Source organism: Odocoileus virginianus, chromosome 18 (genome assembly GCF_023699985.2).
Source record: "Odocoileus virginianus isolate 20LAN1187 ecotype Illinois chromosome 18, Ovbor_1.2, whole genome shotgun sequence".
NCBI classification, from domain to species: domain Eukaryota; kingdom Metazoa; phylum Chordata; class Mammalia; order Artiodactyla; family Cervidae; genus Odocoileus; species Odocoileus virginianus.
In genome coordinates this window covers 10051196-10071807 of record NC_069691.1, presented here as the reverse complement: position 1 = coordinate 10071807, position 20612 = coordinate 10051196, and the positions used below count along the sequence as shown (strand labels likewise).

General features: G+C 41.2%; 1 protein-coding gene and 1 long non-coding RNA gene across 14 annotated transcripts in view; one reads left to right on the top strand and one right to left on the bottom strand.

The window, feature by feature from the left end:
• The window catches only part of PCSK5 (proprotein convertase subtilisin/kexin type 5), a 492571-nt gene that overhangs the window by 406386 nt on the left and 65573 nt on the right, over nt 1-20612 (top strand). The window lies entirely within an intron of this gene.
• LOC139039485 (uncharacterized) overlaps nt 1-20612 on the bottom strand; it is a 126783-nt gene that overhangs the window by 96070 nt on the left and 10101 nt on the right. Inside the window, exons 2-3 of one of the 10 annotated variants that reach the window (XR_011492766.1) lie at nt 12806-12910; nt 11855-11938 (exon numbers count right to left, since the gene is read on the bottom strand). The exons of the other annotated variants lie outside the window; for them this stretch is intronic. This is a non-coding gene — a long non-coding RNA (uncharacterized lncRNA). The remainder of the gene's footprint in view (nt 1-11854; nt 11939-12805; nt 12911-20612) is intronic. 10 annotated transcript variants of the gene reach the window in all.

Genomic DNA, 20612 nt, shown 5'->3' with positions numbered 1-20612 from the left:
CAAAGTCTCTAAATGTTGGACCTTGTTTACTTTGGGACTGCCTTAGCTGAAATCATCTTATTTCTGAAGCTTTCATTAATCTTTCCAATTGAATTCTTTTTTCTTGTTTCTCCTTGTTTGCAGGCCAATGATCATACCTTTTACTGCTGATTTGTGTAATATTTGGTGTGTACATATCTTTCTGCTTAGACAGTAAACTATCAATACTTGCAAACAAACTCTGTGACTTATACACTCTGCTCCCACTAGAACTAGCAGCATGTCTAAAGTATAATAAAAGCACAATAAATGTGCAAACCCTTGAGAGTTTCCCAAATTCGAAACAGAGATGCATGGCTCAGAACACAAAGGGATTTAGATATATTTTCTCTAGTCAAATTGTGTTTATGGGCCTTTCTTCAGGCTCAAAATAGCATTTTACATAATACCATTTTACTCTAAGATTTAATGTCAAATTCTTTGTCTTTCTAACCAATACCTTAAATAGAAATTTTAAATAAGATAAATCTACATAAGCATCCTACATTATATCTCTTCATTAATTGAGAGGGTGAGCAAATAGGATCATTTTTATACTTGACAATTAACTATCACCTAAGATTTGGGGCCCATACCTACATCACCATTGACTTAATGATTGATTTTAATCAAATTGCATAAGATCTCTTTACTTCCTTATCTTATCAGTAAAATAGAGGTTAATATGCCTTTATCTTGGCTCAGAAATGGATGATGAAAACTGATTAATATTTGCTTACTAAAATAGTGGTAGTTCCTACTCTTGGGGGGAAACATACATGAATTTGAAAATTTTTAAGTAACTGCAAAAAGAAAAAAAAAACAGACTATTTAAACTAAACTGAACTAATTAAGAGGATAAATATATGTACCAAGTGAATTTAGCAAAGTAGGAAACCCCCGGGGCATTCAAGTGATTAAGAAAGGCTTCTAAGAAAATGGGACTTGACATAAGTCGTAGAGTTTCCATGGAATTAAGACAGATAAAAGAACAGGGTTTCACCATGGAGGGGCTTTCAGTTCAGTTCAGTCGCTCAGTCGTGTCCGACGACTCTCTGCGACCCCATGAACCGCAGCACTCCAGGCCTCCCTGCTCATCACCAACTGCTGGAGTCCACCCAAACCCATGCCCATCGAGTCGGTGATGCTATCCAACCATCTTATCCTCTGTCGTCCCCTTCCCTTCCTGCCCTCAATCTTTCCCAGCATCAGGGTCTTTCAAATGAGTCAGCTCTTCGCATCAGGTGGCCAAAGTATTGGAGTTTCAGCTTCAACATCAGTCCTTCCAGTGAACACCCAGGACTGATCCCAGGAAGGGCTTTAGAACTAGACAAATGAAAGAAAAAAGGTTTGGAGGCAACAATTTCTGTCATGGATTAGACACTGAGTGCACTAATTTTGCAGAAGGAACATAAGGCTATAAATAAGCAGAGAGAAGTTTAGAGAAGTGCATGAAAACCGTAACTTGAATTCTGGACTCATAAGTTTAAAAGTATTCTGTGGCTAAAAGGGAATAATTGAAGGTTCTTACAGGAGAAAAAAAATGCTTTTTAAAGAGGTGTTTTAAGAAGATTAATTTTGTAACTACAATAGCTATTAATATGCTCAGGGTAGCTGACAGGGAGTGTGGCTGTAGGCAGAGAAACCAGTGAGATGACTATTTCAGAATTCCAGGTACAAAGTAACAGGAGCCAGGAAATTATGAAGAGAGAGACATGTTTTAAAAATCACATGGAACAAATGGCCCTTAAGCATAAGAAAAGATGCTTAACTTTAGTCATTATGTGGGAAATGCAAATTAAAGCTACTGTAACATACTATTTCTCACCTATCAGATTGGCAAGATTTCAAAAACTTATAATACACTGTACAAGCAAGGCTATAAGAAAGCAGTCTTAACTTGTGTCTGATGGTATGACTGTTGAAGAACAGCTGGCAGTACATAGCACAATTACATATGAATTTATCCCTTGACCCCACGACACTGCTTCTAGGAATTTGTCCTGAGGATATGCATCCACAAACTCAAAACAGCTATATTCGCAATGTTATTCATTGTGGTATTATTTGTGGTATATAGTTAGTGTTAGTCACTCAGTAGTACCTGACTCTGCGGCCCCATGAATTGTAGCCCACCAAGTTCCTCTGTCAATAGAATTCTCCAGGCAAGAATACCAGAGTGGGTTGCCATTCCTTTCTCCAGGGGATCTTCCCGACCCAAGGATCAAACCTGGGTCTCCTGCATTGCAGGCAGATTCTTTACCATTTGAACCACCAGGGAAGTCTATGTTTGTGGTATAAACATTTTATAAACTATTTTAAATGGCATAAATGCATTTTTGTGGAAGAAATTCACTGAATCAACTAAAGGACACATACTAATGGTAACTGAATCAACTAATGGACATTGAATCAACTAAATAACACATACTCTTTTATGCAACCATAAAAGAGCAAACATCTATATGAACTGATAGTGATTTCATGATATACTGTTAAGTAGAAGGCAAAGTACAAAAGAATGTACATAGGATGCCATCTTTTTGGTAAGAAAACATGGTTAAATAAGGTATTTGTGTGTATATACACATTTTTTACTTAGTTTAAAATAAGAAACACAGAAAAGATAAATCAGAAACTAATGAAAATGCTTGTGTGTGTGTATGCTCAGTCATGTCCTATTCTTTGTGACCCCATGATGGTAGCCCACCAGGCTCCTCTGTCCATGGAATTCTCCAGGCAAGAATACTGGATTGGGTTGCCATTTCCCACACCAGGGGATCTTCCTGACCCAGGGGTCCAACCATGTCTCTTGTACCTCCTGCATTAGCAGGCAGATTCTTTACTATTGCACCACCTGAGAAGCCAAGAAAATGCATACCCACAGAGAAAAGGGTAAAGGGAATAGGAGTGAGACTTCTCTAAGTATACCTTTTTACATGCTCTGGATTTGAACCATGTAAGTGGGTTACATATTCACACAAATGACATAGTAATTAGTGTGAATGGGCTCCCACTGGTCAATTTGGGACAATTTGAACATTAAAAAAAAATGATGACAAAGAATTACAATTCAATTAGTAAAAATCCAGGGGCTTCCCTGGTGGCTCAGTGGTAAAGAATCTGCCTGCCAATGCAGGAGACACGGGGTTCAATCCCTGGTCCAGGAAGATCCCACATGCTGCAGAGTAACTAAGCCTGTACACCACACTACTGAGCCTGCGCCGACATCCACATGCCCTGGAGAACAAGAGACACCACTAAAAGAAGCAGCCCATGCACCACACCTAGGGAAAGCTCAAGCAGCAACGAAGACCCAGTACAGCCAAAAATGAATTAAAAAAAAATCCACCCATCAAGAATGGTATTGTAAAAACAGCAACGAAGAGAAGAGAGGACAAAAACTGAATAAAGCAGAAAGCTCTTCATTATAGTAAATTTTCACCTGGTATATATGCAAGAAAGTAATTAGAAAATTACCATTTTACACCCCCTACTGTACTGACTCGAGGGAGAACCATCAGCAGATGCTAAAGTTATTAGGTGGAAAATTGTGCTGGAACACAATGATCACACAGATTCAAAGTACTTCCATAACTACTAGTTAATCACAATAGAGAGATTTGCTGGTTACCAACTTAACCAAGTTATTGCACTGAACATCACCATCACTGGTTCCATATAACCTAACATCATGTGTCTCCTGATGTACTAACAAGTACACAATATCACCTAGTAGACTCAATAAAAGGGTCTAGACCAAAGATTCTCAGCTAGAGCTGACTGTGACCCCAGGGGACCTTTGTCAATGTTTTGAGACACTTTCAATTTTCATGACTAAAGAGCTAGGAATGAAATGTCATCATGTTTACAACTTATTTTCAAATGGTTCAGGGGAAAAAAAAGGATTGAGGTGAAGGATACAAAATTGTTTCTTATACTATTTCAGGCTTTCTGCAGATGTGAAAAGATATTTTAAAGTTGGAGGGGAAAAAAGCACTTCATGCTCCGTCAGCCTAGAAGCAACACCTCAGCAACAACAAGCACACCTAGTGCCCAGATCTTGATCCCTGACCCCGCTCTTCAGTAAAGCTACCAGAGCTCCTTGGAGCGTTGGCTGGTTCTAGGACTGGGAGAATACAATCAATCTGACTTCCGTGTTGACCATCTGGTGATGTCCATGTGTAGAGTCTTCTCTTGTGTTGTTGGAAGAGGGTGTCTGCTATGACCAGTGCATTCACAAACACCCTCTTCCAACAACACAAGAGAAGACTCTGCACATGGACATCACCAGCTGGTCAACACTGAAATCAGATTGATTATATTCTTTGCAGCCAAAGATGGAGACACTCTATACAGTCAGCAAAAACAAGACCGGGAGCTGACGGTGGCTCAGGTCATAAACTCCTTATTGCCAAATTCAGACTTAAATTGAAAAAAGTAGGGAAAACCACTACACCATGCAGGTATGACCTAAATCAAATACCTTATGATTATACAGTGGAAGTGAGATAGATTTAAGGGACTAGATCTGATAGACAGAGTGCCTGATGAACTATGGACAGAGGTTCGCGACATTGTACAGGAAACAGGGATCAAGACCATCCCCATGGAAAAAGGCAAAATGGTTGTCTGAGGAGGCCTTACAAATAGCTGTGAAAAGAAGACAAGTGAAAAGCCAAAGAGAAAAGGAAAGATATTCCCATTTGAATGCAGAATTCCAAAGCATAGCCAGAAGAGATAAGAAAGCCTTCCTCAGCGATCAATGCAAAGACATAGAGGAAAACAACAGAATGGGAAAGAATATAGAGATCTCTTCAAGAAAATCAGAGATACCAAGGGAACATTCCATGCAAAGATGTGTTCGATAAAGGACAGGAATGGTATGGATGTAACAGAAGCAGAAGGTATTAAGAAGAGGTGGCAAGAATACACAGAAGAACTGTACAAAAAAGATCTTCACGACCCAGATAATCACGATGGTGTGATCACTCACCTAGAGTCAGACATCCTGGAATGTGAAGTCAAGTGGGCCTTAGGAAGCATCACTACGAACAAAGCTAGTGGAGGTGATGGAATTCCAGTTGAGCTATTTCAAATCCTGAAAGATGATGCTGTGAAAGTGCTGCATTCAATATGCCAGCAAATTTGGAAAACTCAGCAGTGGCCACAGGACTGGGAAAGGTCAGTTTTCATTCCACTCCCAAAGAAAGGCAATACCAAAGAATGCTCAAACTATCGCACAATTGTACTCATCTCACACACTAGTAAAGTAATGCTCAAAATTCTCCAAGCCAGGCTTCAGCAATACGTGAACCGTGAACTCCCAGATGTTTAAGCTGGTTTTAGAAAAGGCAGAGGAACCAGAGATCAAATTGCCAACATCTGCTGGATCATCGAAAAAGCAAGAGAGTTCCAGAAAAACATCTATTTCTGCTTTATTGACTGTACCAAAGCCTTTGACTGTGTGGATCACAATAAATGGTGGAAAATTCTGAAAGAGATGGGAATACCAGACCACCCGACCTGCCTCTTGAGAAACCTATATGTAGGTCAGGAAGCAACAGTTAGAACTGGACAGGGAACAACAGACAGTTTCCAAATAGGAAAAGGAGTATGTTAAGGCTGTATACTGTCACCCTGCTTATCTAACTTATATGCAGAGTACATCATGAGAAACGCTGGGCTGGAAGAAGCACAAGCTGGAATTAAGATTGCCGGGAGAAATATTCATAACCTCAGATATGCAGATGCACCACCCTTATGGCAGAAAGTGAAGAGGAACTAAAGAGTCTCTTGATAAAAGTGAAAGAGGAGAGTGAAAAAGTTGGCTTAAAGCTCAAATTCAGAAAACTAAGATCATGGCATCTGGTCCCATCACTTTATTGGAAATAGATGGGGAAACAGTGGAAACAGTGTCAGACTTTATTTTTTTGGGCTCCAAAAATCACTGCAGATGGTGATAGCAGCCATAAAATTAAAAGACACTTACTCCTTGGAAGGAAAGTTATGACAAACTTAGATAGCATATTAAAAAGCAGAGACATTTCTTTGCCAACAAAGGTCTGTCTAGTCAAGGCTATGGTTTTTCCAGTGGTCATGTATGGATGTGAGAGCTGGACTGTGAAGCACCGAAAAATTGATGCTTTTGAACTGTGGTGTTGGAGAAGACTCTTGAGAGTCCCTTGGACTGCAAGGAGATCCAACCAGTCCACCCTAAAGGAGCTCAGTCCTGGGTGTTCATTGGAAGGACTGATGCTGAAGCTGAAACTCCAATACTTTGGCCACCTGATGTGAAGAGCTGACTCATTGGAAAAGACCCTGATGCTAGAAGGGATTGGGGGCAGGAGGAGAAGGGGATGACAGAAGATGAGATGGTTGGATGGCATCACCGACTCTATGGAGATGAGTTTGAGTAAACTCCGAGAGTTGGCGATGGACAGGGAGGCCTGGTGTACTGCGATTCATGGGGTCGCAAAGAGTCAGACACAACTGAGCGACTGAACTGAACTGAGGACTGGGAGAGGAAATACACAAGATGAGGGGCAGCCTCTTGTACTGACAGAAGGTAAGAACGCACTCAAAGAAAAACCCCACCGTGATGGGGTGGGATGTAGGAGACATCTAAAAGAGCTCCCAGTAGCTGAAGCAGGAACAATTTGAGCAATAACATAAATAAATCAAATTAGCTTATAGCATAAAGCATAAAATAAGAATCCAAGGGACTTCCCTGGTGGTCCAGTGGTTAAGACATTGTGCTTCCAAAGTAGGGTGTGTGGATTTGATTCCTGGCTGGGGAACTGAGATCCCACATGCCTAGAGGCATAGCCCAAAAAAACAATTAAAGAAATAAGAATCCATGAGCTCATAAGATGCAAATAAATAAATGGTAGAATAAATATGTAAATGAAAGAAAGGAGACACAGCTTCAGGCAAAAGAATTCCAAATAATTACCTAGGACTCCTCCCTCCAGGAAGCAGAGCATAACTCCCTACTCCTGAAGTATAGGTCACATGTAATGATTTCTCTCCAGGAGGGAAGCATGAAAGGGAGGAAGAGAGAAGAGCCTCACAGTGCAGGAAACTGACAAGTTCTACCTCACCCATGTGATCAAGGTCAACATCAGCAGTGGCAATATCAGACTAACAGGCAGGTACCCTTGATGTAATAAGATCAGAATGGCACTTTGCCTCTGCAGTTTTCCACGCGAAAACCCATGTGTGTGTATGTGCTTAGTCACTCAGTCGTGTCCAACTCTTTCTGACCCCATGGACTGTAGCCCACCAGGCTCCTCTGTACATGGGGATTCTCCAGGCAAGAATACTGGAGCGGGTTGCCATGCCCTCCTCCAGGGTCCCAACCCAAGGATCGAACCCAGGTCTCCCGCATTGCGGGCAGATTCTTTACCAGCTGAGCCACCGGGGAAGCCCACATACACTGGAGTGGGTAGCCTATCCCTTCTCCAGGGGATCTTCCTGACCCAGAAATCTAACCGGGGTCTCCTGCTTTGCAGGAGGATTCTTTACCAGCTGAGTCACCAGGGAAGCCCCCTCAAAACTCACAAGGCCAGTCCAATCATGAGGAAAACATCAAACAAATCTCAATAGTGAGATAGTTCATGAAATACCTGATTAGTAAAACAAGTCAAGTCTGGGAAACTGTCATAGTCAAGGGGAGCCTAAGGAAACATGAGAGCTAAATATCATATGGTATCTTAGATGGGATCCTGGGACAGAAAAAGACAATAGGTAAAAACTAGGGAAATCTGAGTCTATTATGGATTTCAGTTAGTACTACTCCCATCGTCCTCATCATAAAGGGCATAAGGTACTATCCAGGGTGTTGGAAATATTCTGTCTTGACTGTCAGAGGTGATTACATGATTGTATGTTTGTCAAAATTCATAGAACTATACACTTGAAAGGGGCAAAGTTACACAATAAAAATTGTGTTTCAATACACGTGACTTAGAAAGAAAAGGATGACATTACAATGGGCCTACCAAGGCCCCTCTTTCCCATTTCCACACAGTAAAACCATGACAGTCAACTAATTACTAGCATTTATTGAACACTTACTTGTGTTCTAAGAGTAGAGGCAAGTGTAATTATCATTCTCATTTTTCAGATGAGGAGATTAAGCTCAGAACAGTTAAGCAACTTATATAAAATAACAGGGCTGGTGACCATAGGACCAGGACTTGATTCTGGATAGCTCAAGATCAAAAGCCATGTGCTTTACAACCACTCTCTCCATACCATCTAATATTCTTTCCTTCTGATTCTATAGCAGAGTCTTATGCTTTATGGAATTATAAAAAGATTTTTTTAAAAATCCTTATATCTGCCCCTTTCCTCATTTCTACACACAATAGTGATTGTCTGGCTACAACTTTATGCAGATGCCGAAACTAAATTTACCGAATCATGAAACTATTCATAATAGTCATGTAGATTAATGTGGGATCCCAGCTCACCTGAGGCTGTTAGCCTTCAGGACTTGCATCTGGAATGTTCTGAGGTGGGGTAGAGAATACAGGGCCATCCTTTCAACAGCCAGATTGAGGGTAAGTGGCACATTTTTGTTTAGCCTTGGATTCCTCTCTGTCTCTTGACATCCCTTCAGTTCATTCACTTTCACGGTAACTCTCTTGCTTTCTGGAAAGTAGATTCCATCACAAGAGACAACCCTCTCTTCTCCACGTGAAGATGAGGTATGCTCTCTCCCCCGACCCAAGTTTAATTCAAGCTTCAGATCTAGGAATTAAGAGAACCAACCTCACTTCCTTCTGCTACTCTATTTTCTATTAAGGACTGAGACCTCGTTCATAGAGGAAGTAATATCAAGACATTTGAGACATGAAGCTCACATTTTAGTTTTCCAATGGAGCAAACATACAGGGTTTTTCAAATTAAACATCGTGGTCACAGATCACTCTGAACTTTACCCAGATCTCCCTTTGAACTTTTCCACAAAGTCACAGGGGAACAAGAACAGTGTCAAACAATTTTGGTGCCTTCCAAAGGCATTGCAGAATAAAATGTATACTAGGCTGGTGTCTCCTTTAAATTGGAAAGAAGTTGCTGACGGTAAAAGTGAAACAAAGGGCCTTCTAGTGACCTCTTGCATTACTCTCTGTCTGATCAACCTTAGCGCGTGACCCAGGTGATTTGCTACTATTATTTTCCATGGATAGATGGGGAAGTGCAGTTCAAAATGCCTCTTTTCTTTAAAAGGCCAACACAAGCCATCTTCAGAGAAAGGACTGGCATCTAAATGCACTGTCATCAGTTCGCTAAAGAGAAACGAGCAAGCTCCATTAGACAGTGCAGACAGTACTGTCTTAAAGTGTGTGTATATACACACACATATATATTTATCATTTATTAGAGCCTCCTTCTCCCTTCATTTTCTAAGTGCTACCTTATTTCAAAGGTGGTGGGTTAGAAGGAAAGAAACCTTAAGAAAAGAGAACCCATTGTTGAAAAAATTTGCATAAGTTTCACAGTTTCATGGTTCCTTATTCATCTTAGCTTTCTTGATGAATTCACTTAGCAAATATTTATTGCATACTTTTATGCTTTCCCATTATTTATTCCACAAATAATTGGACTGTTTAACCTAATATTTATCTAGCATCATCTTTCATTCACCAGGCACTCCACTGAACACTTAATGTAGATGATGTGTTTTCGCATCTATAATCCAGTGGCTTTTACAGGTAGAGAAACTGAGGATTAAAGAATTGCTAAAACTTGATCAATTTTATGCATATAGGAAGTGAAAGAGGAGTTAAGCTGTCAGTTTCAAGCAATTTTGTGCATAACTTTGCTTACACTTTTTCACAGAGGAAGCAGCTGACTTTGAAGCTGTTTGTCCTAAGGACACACTATGATAGGCAAGGTTGTGCTATGATAACAGATGATCCCCAAATCTCAAGAACTTAAGTTAATAAACAACAAAAGTTTATTTCTCACTCATGCTACATCTCCATCATGGGTCAGCTGAGAACTCTGCTCTTCTTGGCCCTCAGTCCAGGCCCCAGGGTGATAGAGCACTCATTAATTACCTTGTTGTGGCAGAAGCAAAGTATTGGGTTGGCCAAAATGTTTTAAGATCATATGGAAAAGCCTGAATGAACTTTGTGGCCAACCCGATACACTGGCTCTTAAAGGTTTCCCCAGGATTAACACTTGTAACTCCTGCTCACATATTTTTTGGTCAAAGCAAGTCATATGGTTCTGCCTGAGCCTGCAGATTGGGGGAGATGCAATCTTGCCAGGTGTCCACGAAAGAGAAAGAAACTAATACTGTGAATACCCTAAGGACATTCTCACAAGGTAATGACTAAGACTGTTATTGTATATGCTGAGGTCTCACCTCATGTATTTGTGCATGAAACAGCCCCAAACCTGCACCCCATCACTGGGGTCACTGACCTCTCTTCTGCAGCTCTGAATCTGACCCAAGATAACTGCCCACTATCTATCTTGGCAGTGTCTGACTTTTTCCTTCTTTCAAGAAAAAAACTCTTCTGAAAAAGGTGCTATTTTTTTTTTTTCAACTGATGGAGTTTTCCAAAGTATTCTACTATCTCACTTCTCTCTGATCCCTTGGCAACAGAAGAGTCAAAAAGAGGCCCAGTGATAAATGACATGACAGGTAAACTGTCAGCTGAAGGGACCTTGATCTTTCTTTACCTTGCACTTTCAAATCCCTATTATGAGAATAATAAGATGCTGGTATCTCTTGCCTTCATCTGCTGCCCAAGAAATGTGCCATATGAGACCAGTCTTGGAAATCTGGACAACTTCTCTCCATTTTTTGGAATTTAGCTCAAGAAACATTTACTGAGCACCTATATTTGGCTAAGCCTGCGGATATAGTGTTAGCGTTAGTCACTCGGTCATGTCCAAACTCTCTGTGACCCCATGGACTGCAGCCTAGCATGCACAAGTGAAAACATGCTCTCTGCTCTCAAAGGGCTCATGTGGAAATGGAAGGCTTGGTGATTCTTGGGCCCAGGTGCTTCTGAGAATCACCCAGGGTAGTGGGGGGAGGCGGTGGGAATGGAAAAATGCAGTGCTGAGACCCATTTCCAAGGTCTCTGATTTCATTGGTCTGGAGTGAGGCTCAGACACCTGTATTTTTTCAAAATTCTTGGAATGATTCTAATGTGCAATCAGAATTAATTTAAGATTAGAATATAAAAAGATAACTTCACTATCAAATTTAAAACACTTTGTTGAGGACAGAAGCTAAAGCAGAGTCAAATACATTCTATCAACTACAACTTATGGTCCATTCCATATGGGGTGCTCAGCTAGGTAGGCACTTTACAAACATGATCTCTACTCCCCAGTACAATCCTCTCTGTTAGAAATCCTTATCCCCTCTTTACAGATGAGAAAACCAAGGCCCAGAGAGTATGCAACTTGCCCAAAGTCAAATAAGTAGCAAGTTTCAGAACCAAATTTAAACTTAGGACTCTCTGGCTCCAAACCAACAGAATATTCAAATCTATGGTCTTTCTCCAGAGCAGATTGCACTCATACACCATTTTCCTAGAGAATATAAATGAAGGTTGTTAAGTCAATCTGCCACATTTGTTTCACTCTTGGCTATAGTCTCATGCTACTTAGTTGTGTTTCCTGAAGTTTCCCCCTTCTCCTCCTACATTCCTATTCACATTCTTACAGCAATGAGGGAAAAGAAAATTGTGGGAAGGTATCCTAAGTTCAGTGCTAAAGCAACTAGCTCATCATTGGCTCTTTACACTATTTTCCCCCAGAGCCGGGTATAATCAAAGTTCCTCCTACTTGTTGTGTAACTGACCTGCAAAGTCAAGCTGCAAGCCAAGGCTGTCTGAATCACGTATGCTTGCAGGAAAGAGCCGAGCCAATTACTTCCAAAACAAACCTAGTTAAACAAAAGCACAGAGTGTGGTTTAGCACAACACACAGGCTGGAGGCGTTCCATTTCTGAAATGGAGGGGCTGCCATTTCTGAAAGCACCATGGTGTCTGCAACATTAAACTGCCAGGAATTAGGAGCAAAGAACACTTGGGCTGGATGGGGATGGATTTCACTTTAACAGAGCTCTCTAGAAACTAATGAGAGTACCTCTTCTGTACTGGAAACACAAACTGGAAAAATGTTGCTGCATTACTTTTTGTAGTAAGGTATTTCTGAATATTGATACTCAGAAATCCCTCTGAATACTGATACTCAGAAATCTCTCAGTAACCAAGAGTTAAGTTTATGTCTATCTGCTAATTTTAAAACAAAAGTAAAAGTGAGACCACCAATAGTGACTGGAACCTTGGATGGTTGGATCTTACTTGATTTTGTGGGATTGTGGAAAATGGAGTCTATAATCATAGCATCTGTCTCCATCCTTCCCCTACCACAAATGAAAATCTTTGTGGTACACTTTTCATTTCCTAACTCCATCCTGTTTTATGAAGGAAAATATACATAAGTTGCCTTCCTTCTACCTTTTAATACAGCCCTAGAGATTATAATGAAAACTAGAAAAATGATCATATCTTGGGCTCCCTAAGGGAATGAAACCAAGAGGCTCTATTATTAATACCAAAATAAAATGCAATTTGCTTTCTCTCCATTTCCATACTTTTTCTTTCCTATCATCTCTGCCATCATCAAGAGGCCTGTTACTATACCTGAGGCCATATGTCTGACTTGCGTGGCATCATGTCATAAGCACTTAGCATAGTGTTTGTCAGCAGGCAGGTACTCAGTAAATACTTGTGATTTTTGTGCCTACCAGGAGCTGTCCTCTTCTGACCTCCAGGGCTCCATCTCCCAGGACCACTGCTACAGTGCTATTTCATAGTCCTTTGCCAGATGGTAAGAAGAGCTTTAAGCTCCACTGGCAGGGGAGAAAAAAAAAATTGATTGAAGTCACAGAGGAGACACCAGAATCGAGAGAAGTTGAGTGTGGGTGAGGCAGGAGCATCTGCATGTTGATACCCAGCTGCTCCTCAGGCAGATCTCCAGCTAAGACTCAGGCCAACAGTGAGTGTCAGTAAATTGCCTCTGCACCTCCTGGGTCTGAAATTCCAGCCTTCCAAGTGTCAACAGGAGGGTAATTTGGTAGCAGTCCAGACTCATCCTTTCCATGAAGTCTCCCTGCAACTCCCACCAGAGGAACCTTGGCTGCAGCCGGACTCGCAGCCTCAGTTCAGCGTCCAGCACAGCGGGCCAGCCCAGGGCACAAGAAGCAGAGTGGGGACAAAATGGCCAGGCAAGCCGGAGACAGCCGAGGGTGCAGGGACAGGGCCTGGGCAACTCAGGTCCTCATTTCCCACCCCCTGGCCAAGTACCCAAAGTTGAAGTACTAGAAGGCAGCGGGTAACCATGCTGACAACTCCAAACATTAGTCCTGTCCTCACTGGTGATGGTACCAGGTCAATCAAACCTTTTTTCCTCCCACCGGTGCCTATGGCCATCTGTAGCAGCCAACTTTTGTTTTTCAAATATTTTCCATTAAGACAGTGTGTTCTGTCTATAAACTATCCACCCCTAGGTGAGACAACTAGATAATGCTTTGTATGAACTAAGCAAGCAACCCAGAGATATCTACATCCCAGCCCCTTCTTTGTTCCATGTCCACCAGGAACTGGGAGGCCCATGAGAGCACTGGGAGAGGAGCATTTCTGCCTGAGAAGTCCCCATCCAATCAGCTCATCAGGATCAGGGCAAATCCTAGGATACACATAGCATTACCTCCAGACTAATGGCAACACATGTAAACTGATCTGGAGACGCAAAAGGTGGAATAATTAACCAGAAGAGTTTCTCAATCTCTCCAACCTCTAATTTGGACCAGAAAGAACTGACAGCTTGATTTATCATCATGATGGAACTTAATGCCCTAAAATAATTGCTAGAAACCTGGATGCTCCACTAGAAAAATAAATCAACCTAAAAATGTAGTCTCTGTATGACCATGTCCCCAACATTTCAGGATGACATCGAGCCATGGGGTGAGGTCTGGAGGTGAGTGTAAAAAGAGAAAAGAGGTCGTTCAGAAGGTGTGTTTATTGGAAAGCCTAGTACAATCATGCTAGCTGCCCACACCAATTGTAAAAGTGCAGATTTATTATGTTTAGCAGAAATGCAGTCTGTACATCTGAAATATTATCCAAATGACCTGGCTTCAACTTAAAAATCTTCTATGAATTGAAACAAGCGAATTAGGGAGGCTATTGCCTTTAGCACTGAAGGGTCTGTGGGAGGTGAGTCAAGAACCATTTATAGTAGTGATAAAATACTATATTTAAGGCTATAAAAATTTGGCATATAAGGTCTCAGTTCAGAAGTAAAATTGTTTTATGTGTTCAGCAAAAGAGCAACTGAAAAGTTTTACAAATGGGAAGTTTGACCTACTGAGATTTCAAAACATAAAATCTGTCAATTATTTCTGGGGACTGGGTATCGCAATTACCCCTCTTGAATGTTAAAATGCAAATCAGAACCATGAAATCAGTAACTGCTTACCCTGACCACGGCACACATGGCTAACGACAATTACCCAGAGCCACTGTCTGACCGTCACATTATGTGCCCAGGGTGCATTAATGGGATGGGCCACCTGGGAACTTAGCAAGAAATCAGGAAAAAGCATTGGAACCCTGTGCAGTGAACAGAAACCTCATCTGATAGGGCGTAACACTTCTGCTCAGCCACGAAGCCAGGGATCCTGTACTTGGGATGCTAAGCCCGATTCAAGTTAGAATTAGTAGAAAACGCTGGGCAACTGACAGATGTGTGTTTAAATCCAAAAAGCCTTACTAATTTTAGCCTGCTCCGTGCCTCTGACCTCAACCCTGCCTCTCTCCCCTCATCTTCACTCTCCAGCTATACTGGGGGTTCCTGCTCATGATTGTTTCTGGCCCATTCTTGATCCCAGGCCCTGCCCTAGCTGTGGCTTCCTCCACTGGAACACTTTACATATTAACCTGGCTGGCTCCTTCCTGTCATCACATCTCAGTTTAAACAACACCTCTAAGAGGCTTCCCTTCTGCACTCAACCGAAAGCCAGCCTTTCTGTCTGTCTCTCGCTCTGTCTCTCTCTTTCGCCTCCCTACCCCCACCCCTCACCTCCATTCTCATCCTCGACAAATACACATACGTACATCAATTACCTTTCTTTAATCCTGGCAGATCACATGCAATGATCTCTTATTTCAATTTTGTATGCAGTTTTAAAACTTGTTGGCTGTCTTTCTTCATTAACACGTAACTGCCAGCCAGGCAGGCAGGGACTTTATTCTCTTCGCTGTCCTCTCTGCATCCTGCCCACCCTGTGTAGGTGCTCAATCCACAGTTTTAGAACAAATAGACGAGCAGATTGCTAACAATTGAACCTATGGTACAGGCTTGAAAGGGCCCTTGTGAGGAGTGGAAGAGCCAAACTCCAGCCCCAGAGCACCCTGTGCCGGCCAAGTCACTACACCCTTGTTCACGGGCCTCGCATGCTTGTCTGGAAGCAGAGACTGGGCTGTGAGTGGTCAGCCTCCTGTTTTATGAAGCCTTTCTCTCCCCCACTGTCCACTTCTCCCAATTTAGCCAGAGCAGCTTTGCTTCCCTCTTTTTTATGGATTTGATTTTTCATAAGTTCCCATTTGATGAAGGATTCTGCTGCTATAATAAATATGTTAATCCTCCAGATTAGATAAACCCTCCGGCTTGAAATTAATCCAGGCTCAGCCTCTTTAGCAGTTGTCTGATTCTGGGAAAAGCATTTAACTTCTCTAAACTTCGGTATCATTGCACATACTGGGTGCAATTTCGGTCCCTATCTGGCGGCATTGCTGGGAGTCAATCTATCTGTCAGGGAGTAACAGCTCCCACAAAGACATCCACAGCCTAATCCCTGAATCCTACGAATATGTTGCCTCCTGCAGCAAAAGGGACTTTGAAGATGTGATTAATGTTGAAGATTTTAAGATGGGGATATTATCCTAGATTATCCAGATGGGCAAAACCTAAGTACACGAGTCCTCAAAAGTGGAGAACCTTTCTATCTACAGTCGGAGAGAAATGAGAGAGAAGGGGAAAGCCGTCACTGCTGGCTCTGAAGCTAGCTGAAGGCCCCCACTCCCGCTCAAGCCGAGGGATGTACGTGGTCTCTCAAAACTGGATACAACCCTAGCCAGTAAGGGGATGGATCTCAGTCCTACACCTGTGAAGAACTGAATTTTGCCAATGACCCAGATGAGTAAGGAATTGGATTCTCTATGCAGAGCCCCCAGAAAGGAGCCAGCCCTGCCACAACTGATTTTATTGAGACCCATACCAACTTCTAACCCACAGAACAGTAAAATAATTCATCTATAATGTTTTCAACTGCTATATCTACGATAATGTGTTATGACAGCAATAGAAACCTAATACACCATTTAAAACACATAATTAAGCACTTCGCATATGGTAAGGGCTCAATAAATGCTGGCATTTCTTATAGATATTATTAATGGCATAACTTCTAATATTGTTTTATTATCTCAAAAATCTCTTCCTGCCTTGATGTTGAGCTCTGAATTCTGAAACCCCTTGTCCTGCCTCTCGTGGAACATCACCTTTGTAGCTGTTTTAGAGGAACTGTTTACCAGTTTCAGGGGCTGAGTGGTATGCTGGATTGCAGCTCAAGGAAATTTCTTGAGATGCAAAAAAAAAACAATAGTGCAAATTGACATCACTAAAGAGGGATAGACGGATGGATGGATGTTGTCTATTTCTGGATAGGATGGTTTGAGAAGGACACCACATGACCTATGCAATAGTTTGGCTGAGAACATTTAAACTGAATCTAACCAATAAGAAATATCAGGCAAAAGCCAAATGAGAAACATGCTATTAAAAACAAACTGCTGCCTTTCAAAAATGTGTCACAAAGGACAAAGAAGACCAAGGAGTTGTTCCAGATTATAAAAGAGACAAGATAACTAAATGCAATATGTAATTCCAGAACAGATCCCCATTGGACATGACAGAGTCAACTGAAAAAAATTGGAATACAGAGGGTAGATCAGTGTATTTATCAATGATAAATTTCTTGAAGTTAATGGCTATACTGTGGTTATATAAGAGAATGTATTTATTCTTAAAGAAATATACACTGAAATATTTAGAGATAAAGGCCACATGTATGCATTTTATTTTCAGTAGTTCAGGGGAAAATACATGTAACCATTCCCTTCTCCAGGGAATCTTCCCGACCCAAGGACTGAGCTTGGGTCTCTCACATTGCGTGCAGATTCTTAACTGTCTGAGTCACCAAGGAAACCCATATATACATACATGCAAACACACACACATGTTTGTCATGAATGTGTATATTTGTAAGGTATATATGTGCAGAGATATATATGTGTATATATACATATATGTAAAACCAAGTGAACAAACTATACAGCAATCAGAGTGTAAACAACAGATAAATCTGAGTGAAGGATAAATGGTTTTAGTCTTGCAACTTTTCTGTAAGATTGAAATTACAGGAGATGTTGTGGGTTAAGTTCTATATCACCACAGTAAACCACATAGCACAAAAAAGCAACTCAAGAAACTTTGTTTCTCCTCACCCAGTACAAATGCTATGTTTACACTATACTGTAGTCTATTAAGTGTGCAATGGTATATCTAAAAAAACAATATAAGTACCTTAATCTCAAAATACATTATAACTATAAAATGCTAACCTTCATCTGAGCTTTCAGCAAGTCATAATCTTTTGCTGGTAGAGGGTCTTATTTCAATGTTAATGGAAGCCGACTGATCAGGGTGGTGATTGCTAAAGGCTGGGATGGCTTTGGCAGTTTCTTAAAATTAGACAACAGTAAAGTCTGCCACACATCAAATGACTCTTCTTTTCACAAATGATTTCTCTGAAGCAGGCAATGCCATCAATGTGTTGATGGCATTTTAACACAGTAAAACTTTTTGCAAAATTGGAGTCAATCCTCTAAAACCCTGCCACTACTTTATCAACTAAGTTTATATAATATTCTAAATCTTTTGCTGTCATTTCAACAGTCTTCACAGCATCTCTATCAGGAGTAGATTCCATTTCAAGAAACTACTTTCTTTGCTCATCCATAAAAAGCAACTCTTCATGTGTTCAAATTTCATCATGAGATTGCAGCAAATCAGCCACATCTTCAGGCTCTACCTTGAGTTATAGTTCTCTTGTTATTTATTCCATGTGCATGTGTGCTAAGTTGCTTCAGTCGTGTCTGACTCTCTGCAACCCTACGGACTATAGCCTGCCAGACGTCTCTGTCCACAGGATTCCCCAGGCAAGAATACTGAAGTGGGTTGCTATGCCCTCCTCCAGGCTACCTTCCTAACCCAGGGATCAAACCCACATCTCCTGTGTTGCAGGCAGATTCTTAACCACTGACCCACCTGGGAAGCCCTATCCTCCACTGAAATCTTGAACCCCTCAAAGTCATTCATAAAGGTTGAAATCAATTTCTTCCAAACTCCTGTAAGTGCTGATATTTTGACCTCTTCCCATGAATCACAAGTGTTCTTAATGGCATCTAAAATGGTGAATCCTGTCCAGAAAGTTTTCAGTTGACTTTTCCAATTGACTTTACCCTGATCCTCAGAGGAATCACTATCTAAGACAGCAACAGCCTTATGAGATTTCTTAAATAATAAGACTTGAAAGTCAAAATGACTCCCTGATCAATGGGGTGCAGTAAGGATGTTGTGTTATCAAGCAAGAAAACAACACTAATCTTATTGAACATCTCCATCAGAGCTCTTTAGTGACCAGAAACATTGTCTGTGAATACTAATACTCTTTTTTGTGATCAGATTTCAACAGTGGTCTTAAGATACTCAGACAGTAAAGAATCCGCCTGCATTGTGGGAGACCTGGGTTCAATTTCTAGGTTAGAAAGACCCCCTGGAGGAGGGCATGGCAACCCACTCCAGTATTCTTGCCTGGAGAATCCCCATGGAAAGAGGAGCCTGGTAGGCTACAGTCCATGGGGTCACAGAGAGTCAGACACGACTAAGCAACGAAGCACAGCAAGCCATGTTGTAAATAGATATGCTTCCATCCAGGCTTCATTGTTCCATTTTATAGAGAACAAGCAGAATAGAGTTGACATAATTCTTAAGGCCCCTAAAATTCTCAAAGTGGTAAATTAGTATTGGCTTCAACTTCGAGTCACCAATTACATTAGCCCATAACAAGAGAGTCAGCCTGTCCTTGACGCTCTGAAACCAGGCAGTGACATCTCCTCTTCTAGCTATGAAAGTCCTAAATGGTACCATCCAACATAAGTCTGGTTTGTCTACATTGAAAATCTGTTGTTTAATGAAGCCACCTTCATAAATTGTCTTAATTAAACCTGGCTAACTTGCTGCAGATTCTATGTCAACACTTGCTGTTTCACTTTGCACTTTTATGTTATGAAGACGGCTTCTGAAACTTCATGAATCAACCTATGCTAGTTTCAGCCTTTTCTCTCTTTAGCTTCCTCACCTCTCTCAGCCTTTGTAGAACTGAAGAGACCTAGGGCCTCGCTCTGGATTAGGCTTTGGCTTAAGGGAAATTTTTGACTGGTTTTCTCTTCTATCCAGGCCACTCAACCTTTCTGCATATTAGCAATAAGGCTGTTTCACTTTATCACTTGTGTGCTCACTGGGGTAGCACTCTTAATATCCTGCAAGAACTTTTCCTTTGCATTCACAACTTGGCTGACTAGTTGGCACAAGAAGCCTAGCTTTCAGCCTACCTCAGCCTTTGACCTGCATTCCTCACTAAGTATAATCACTTCTAACTTCTGATTTAAAGTGAAAGACGTGTGGCTCTTGCTTCCACTTGGACACTTAGAGGCACAACTTATTTGTTGTGTTATTCTGTTGCTCAGTCATGTCCGACTCTTTGCAACCCCAATTGGCCTAATTTCAATACTGTGTCTCAGGAAACAGGGAGAAACATACAATAATAAAGAAAAAGCTTCAAATAGTGTGAGAATTACCAAAATATGACACAGAGACATGAAGTGAGCAAATGCTGTTGGGACAATGGTGCCAATAGTATTGCTCAACACAGGGTTGCTGCAACCTTCAATTTGTAAAATACGCAATATCTGAGAAGTGCAATAAAATGAGGTAAGTCTGTAAAATGTTAAAAGAAAAGCAATCCCAGTTTGCAGACCTGTAAAGGGAAGGAATGGGTAGCTCTTGGTGTCCATTAAAGGCAAGCCATGTTTTCTTCTGATTCGTCATTCCATCAGATACCTCATCTTATCATGCCTGTCCGTGTTCCAGGCATTTAGAATGTACAGCTTCCCAAACCAGCATCGAGGCAGAAAATTTTCTCAAACTTTCCATTATATGTATTAAACATAAGTCTTAGAGAAAACACAATTTTCAAATAATCCACTAGCTTTAGACACAATAGTTCTTAGACCCTGACGTGCTTGCTGCCTGCTTAGAAATATCCATACAGAAGGCTAAGTAAATGCACTGACTCAAAAAGGTGGCACAGCTGTCAGCCAAAATGTTAGATGAATGAAATAATCAGTTCATCATAAAAAATAATT